This window comes from Nothoprocta perdicaria, unplaced genomic scaffold (assembly GCF_003342845.1).
Source record: "Nothoprocta perdicaria isolate Ctin4 unplaced genomic scaffold, notPer1 scaffold_24, whole genome shotgun sequence".
Classification (NCBI taxonomy): domain Eukaryota; kingdom Metazoa; phylum Chordata; class Aves; order Tinamiformes; family Tinamidae; genus Nothoprocta; species Nothoprocta perdicaria.
In genome coordinates, this window is record NW_020455466.1 from 4,931,513 (window position 1) to 4,938,304 (window position 6,792).

The following is a 6,792-nucleotide window of genomic DNA, read 5'->3' on the forward strand; positions in this document are numbered from 1 at the left end:
TATCTGCACTTGTTTTTAAAGCAGTAGTTCAAAACGTAAAATATTGCTCACTGTGAAGGAAAAGTTCAAAGAAAGTTTTTCCTTTTGCTTTTTTTAATCATCTACTACAGTATTGCTCACTATATTGTCCACTAGTGCTAGAAGATGCTACATAAGAAACAGCATTTTTGACAGAACACTTCAATCTTGAATTGGGGATTCTCTGCCGCTTAAAATCTTTTCCTGGAAATGGTGCTATCATTAATGGTGGTTTTGAATAAGTACTAGGTCACTGATTCATTAGAGAGTATTGGATGAAAAATGCTGCTGGGTGGGARTGATTTTAATTATGATGATTAGAGTTCTGTGATACTCACATCTACCTCAGGAAAATAAAATGTATAAAGAAATAATAAATGATAATAATTAAAGATTCAGTATGAGTTTATGGAAAATTAATTCTACTGAACTCTTTGTAATTTTACTAAAATGGCAAATATTATAAATGTGTTTRTATTTTATTAACACAACAATAATTAAATTTCTCTAAAGCATTGTAGTTATTGTCATKCTACATTTTATTAAGCAATTGGAGTGTATGAAAGAGAGAATGGATTGAATATGAGTTAATTAATATATCTCAAAGCAAAACGAGGAATGAGACAGCAAGCAGTAGTGTTTCATTGATGTCTCAGATAGAGTTTTGTTCCTGTGTTGGTTTTCTTCCAGATCACTGGTAAAATCTTCATTGATAAATGTAAACATGCTACATTAATGGAAATGGCAATTAACATTATAGCATTAACATTATAGACATAAAACAGTCATTCAGTATTATTTATTAGGTATATTTTTATTATCATATGTTTTACCAAGATCAGATATGTGATTCTATACCAGTAATAGAAAATGCAGTTCTTGTTTACAGGATCATTACTGAGAAGTGTTTATAAACAGTAAGAGAGATTGTAGTATAAAGAGGTTTATCGATCTTCTATAAGGTTAAATAGTGCTGTACATGGAAAAAGCTAATCTGAAATATCATAGTTGTATATGAGTGGTATGAATGGTGGGAAACACAAGGAAAATGAGACCTGCAGATTTTGTAAGAGAGAGAAAAGCTGTTGGACAGGTTTCTGCTGCATATGTGGCCTCCCTATCACTATTAAAAGTTTAAAACACTCTTATCTATCAAGTTTTTAACTGAGGGCTTTAAATAATAATAATTAATATAATAATTGTGCCAAGAACATGCAGATAAATGATAGACATGATCTAGTCATTGTATAGTAATGCCCTGCCTACATTYGTGTGAGTTGCCATTGTCTCAGCCTTTCATCAGAAGCTATTGGAGGGTCAGAAATTACTATATTTCCATTATACTAATGCTAATTGTTTGCCTTCTGAGGTAATAACAATGAAGAACCTAGAGCTTACTCCTGCTTTTGAACTGGGATCTGTGGAATACTGGACAAGGAGAGATGGAGCAGACACAAACTCTCAGGCATCCTAAGAGGTGGAAAGCATGGACCTTTAGAGAAGACCTCATGGAAGAGTTACTTCCTGGAAGAGAGAGATAACACTGAATAATTAGCTACCAGTGAGATATTCCAGCTAGAAATGCAATAAAGAGGAAACAAGGATGGTATGATAAGAGTGGACCCATGAAGTGAAATATATTGAGTAACTTGAATCTGAACTATAAATACCCTKGAGGTATTTATATGTACTGATCAGATCCCCTCTCAGCTTTGTCTACTTTAGACTGAATAGGCCCAGCTCTCTCAGCCTTTCCTCATAGGGTAGGTGTTGAAAATTCCCACTACATTTTTTTTTAATCAAAACTAGATCTCTCTTTAAAGACACAAATTTGATATGAGATTCTATTTATGGAAGTCAAATAGTTTCTTTTCTCCTGCACTAAGGACATCAGAATTAGTGATGATAGTGATCCCTTCTGGTCTTGGAAGCCAAATAGCTATTAAGCTGCTCCTATAGTCAGTGAGGTTGCTGAATAAACAGCCCGAATTATTTATTTATTTATTTATTTATTTATTTATTCATTTATTACCTCGATGAGGGATACCTGAGAGGCTAGCTCAAGCATATTCATAATAGTGGTCACGTTGTGAAGAGTTAGGGCAGAAAACTTCTCATTTCTCCCAGACATCCAAAGCAAGGAGGGACAATTTGGAGGAAAGCAGCAAAATTTCAGTTGTTTAGGTTGTATGTAGCTAAGCAACAAGAGCTGTAGATAAAGATAATTAAGTAAGCTGCCTTTGTCTGACAGGATGGTATTTCCCATGACAGCAGGACTAGAAGAAAATGAAATACCTAAGAGCTTTTCATTTGACTGAAGTAGRTAGGTGGAGACCTTCTTTTGGTTATCTTTGTTTAATGGTTTTAAGTGGAAGATCATTCAGTCTTGGATACTGATTGCCAACTCCATCTTTTTCATTCCAGTTTCCCTACAGTGCCACCAAAGCACTTTCAGCACTAAAATTTGAATCTGACTCATTTTCACTGAAAACCGTGAATAAAATAAATCATATAAACATTTTAGTAGTGTTATTGCACTATCGTAGTCTACTATTGCATTACAACTTGTGAAAAAATGATGTGTTACTCTGGGCGTTTTAATGAAAGACAAGGTTAAGAATACTAAAGTAATGTAGAATATATTACAATTGAGTTCAAAATTAAAGACACTTCATATCCTTTATTAGATTGCTACAAGTTTGCTCGTCTTCAAACTAATGCCTGATAATATGTGATGGGAATGTAGAAGTTAAGTTGGTAGAGATACTAGAAATCTACTGTTTTCTTTTTCACTCAGTTGTGACATGGATTTATTTTATATCTCTGTGTGTGTATGTATAAATATATAAACACATAAAATTATATGTATATTGCACAAGTATGTGCATATATATATTTAGATATATATCAATGCAATGGAAGGTGATCATTAAGGAGATGGTCTTGAGTTATAGATTGCACAATGCTGCAGGTGTTTCAACTATATATCTTGGACCTTGGCTCAGTGGGTAGCAGTAAGTAGTGGGATTTACAAGGGATGAGTAGCATTGCCTACTTTTACAATCAACATAGCTAAAAATTCCTGTTGCATCCTGCACTCTGAATTAACTTACAATTTTTGATATGACTCTTGTGCTACAACATACTCTAGATGCCAAAACAAAGCTTGTGAATGTGAAAGCAGGACCTAATAGTTAGGATAACCCATGAGTGAAAATAGCCTCTTTAAAACCTATGTTCATATTTAGATGCATTAAAACAGGGGTCCTATACCTTTTCTTCACAGACCTATGTTCCTCAGTTGGAGAAGGCAAATCACTGAAGACATAAACAATCTGTTATGCACAACTCTAGAAATGTGTGCCATTAGGCAGAATTTTCTACGGGAAATGTAGTTATATGAGGAAAATATCTGTGAGATCCCTAGAGAGAGATTGTGRGGATAAAGTGTATCATAAATTAATAGAACAATTTCTCCTTTGGAAAGCCAAAAGATATTATTAGTGATTGACTCATGTCTGAGTCTGCTTCCAGGCTGACTTTTTCAGATATTTTCACTTTCAACAAATGTAACTTTGAACATCATCAGGAAAAAAAATAGGGAAAAAAAAAAAAAAAAGCTAAGAAGGAATGTTCTTCTAAAATAGGATTTAAACTACTTTAGCTTGTACTCATGCTGGCAAATAAAATAGACTTTCATCTGTGTGGGTTTATCATGTCTGTCTATGATAAGATTTTGTACTCACGGTTTATAATATGACAGCTGGCACAGCCCTATTTTATCTCAGTTTTACCAAAAAATTCTAACAAAGTTCTGTAGGAATGTTGGCTTGGAACAAGTAGAGGTAGAAAAGTCAGAGATGCAGGTCTGAAATCCTATTTAGAGAAAATTTCCCTCTTTGACTGGTTCAGATTTACTTCAGGAACTCCTGATAGAAGTAAACCTGGATTAAAATTCTTTGATATGTTAATTCCAAAGAGTTTTGCACCCAGTTGACTCTAGTATATAAAGAAATGCCTTATCCAACAACACTGGCCTGACCAGTGTGGCCCAGGTCTTCTCAGTTCTCTGTGTGTCATGTAAGATTTTTGAAACCCCTTTTTCTCTTTGTTTCCATTGAGTTGATTTTTCATTTTTTTCCTTTCTTTTATTATTGTAACAAAACTAAGAACCACAGTACAGTAACTCAACATAAATTCACAAATCATATCATGGGCATTTTAATGAGTCTATCAATTTAAGTATATTGTACTCTGGAAAAAGTATTGTACTCTGGAAAAATGCTTGTATAGTAACTACAAGCTTACTAACTTACTAACTATTTACTAATTACTACAAGTTTGCTAAACTACATGCTTATTAATATACATACACTTAAACATATTTAGTTTAAGTGTGATTTTAGATTGCTTAAGGATACTTTAGATGGTGTTACTTAGATGAAGGTCTGTTACTGCACCTGCACAGTCTGTGTCCAGGTATGGCAATGGGGACAGTACAGTCTCCTCCTCAAAAAAAAGCTAAATGTCACTGACTGAAGTMACTAAAAAGAGGGAGATCTACACAAGAGTCAGAGTGTATCCAGAAGCTTTCATCTAAACAGGATCCCATGGGGCATAATGCTTTCTTGGCACTCTGCGTGATGGAGTGGACTGACTGGAATAATAAACTATTGAATAAACCATTCCTATGTGGAGACCCCCCCGAGGTGGGGCTTTTGTTACCATGTTGCCTGAAGCTGGACTGATACATATCTGTAGTGTATCAAACATAGGATTTTAAAATGGAATTCCGGAGCTAGTTATATGAAATAGGTACTCCTTTGCCTGTGATAGTCATTASTGCATACAGAAGTTGAAGTTGTGACAGCAGGAATCAAAATCCAAAGTCTTTCTCTTGCACTTCCAGCCCTAACAAGTCTGCTAGATCCAGGCTGCCCTTAGACTAGGTAATACAACCTGTGCACATTCATTTATAGCTGCCCAGAGTCTCAGGTTGATAAGAAGTAGCATCTATTCTCATTTAAAGCCATGGTGAGGTAATTAAGGAATTCTGAGATTTGGCTCCCTTCTCAGGCTGAACATGGACATCACATTCTGCCCGAGTACTTTTACTATTAGAGTATTATTAAAAAAAAAAAAAAAAAAAAAAGGATGGCACCATGACTTATCAGGTGTTCTTTCTAATTGTAACTTATATTGTCTGGGATCTGTAAGTCCTAAAGAAAAATAAAACTTTAAGCATGAGGAAGAGGTGCCCTTCTTTTCTGAGTAAACACTTCCTTGTATATGTGGATAGTTAAGCCCACAGGCCCCTTTGAAGCTGAGTAAGGCTAAATAAATATGGACATCTATCCCAGCACCCATCTAATATGGGTCTTGGAGAAACGGAGGAACAGATTTCTAACTACAGATGTATTTTAGATGCTTTAATTTCCAAATAGGTTTATGAGACAATTTGATCAGAGTAATCTCATATCTTTTGTTTATGAGATGACATAGTAAAAGGAAGTGGTGCAGATCTCATTTGTCTTAGAACTAGTAAAGCATTTGATGCAGTACCACACTGAAAATTGTAGGTTAAAATAGAGAAGATAGGCTTTTAGTAAAGAATGATAAAGTTGGGGAAGAACCACTTAAAGGAGAGGAATCAGTTTGTGTTGAAAGAAGGAAAGAGATGGTTAGCGTAATTCTTGAAAGTCATATTGCAAGATAGATCATGTTTAGCACTGCTTATGACCTTGGTGGGAGGAAAATAACCATAGTGAACTAATGTAATTTTTTGGTGAAAAAAATTGGGAGAAATTATGGAGGAGATGGGAGACAATACAGAAAATATAAAAATGTATCTTCAGGATGACCTTTCATATATCACCCCATCTTACATAGGATGCCTTGAAGAGTAGAACAACAGATGAGGAATTAACCTGAATAATGTATAAAAAATAGGTCATATACCTTAGGCTAAGATATAATATTAAGTGAAGAAACCTTGGAATCAATTACAAGATTAGCAGGCATCAGCAGTTAGGTGAACCCGTTAAAAGATGAAGAAAATCCTTGGGCCTATTAAGAAAATTTTGTCTGCAAACATGGAAGGGAATCGTAACACATCGACAGTACTTCATCTACGGTACTAAGAATAGTTCTGTTTACTCATTGTCAAGGTAAAAGATATAACAGAGAAAAGCTATCTGAATAATATTGGGAAGAGTGTACTGTTTTTACAAGATGACACAAAAAGACTTATTTAGCTAAATTAAGTCATAAAGGATTATGATACATTACATATAGTTGTAGCACAAAAACTGTTTAAACTAAATGACAGTTCTAGCTTAGGCATAAGTGGATGTTAAACTAGACAAGAATCTATTAGGTAACGAAGCAGAAGAGGCTTTGTAACAATCACGAGAATGAAATTTTGAAACAATATCCAGTAAAAGCACAGGGACAAGATTTGTTTTAAGGTGATTTTGATAAGCTTATTAAATCATTTAAACTATGTGGTTGTTTGCAGTGAAAGGGGATAACTCAGGAAGTTCTGAGCTCCTAAATGAACCAGCTGGTAGTGATATTTAAGATGGGCTGATTGCTTGTGTATCAGTATTCCTCCCTAACAATATGATATGAGCAATTTGTAAATTGACTGGCTGTAACGCTTTATTTTTCAGGTGATTCCTCATAATTGAGGCTGATCACTGAGTCACATCCCACATAGCTCTGTTGTTATTCTTGAAAGGTTTGTCTGGTTTTTTTTTTTTTTTTTTTTTTTTT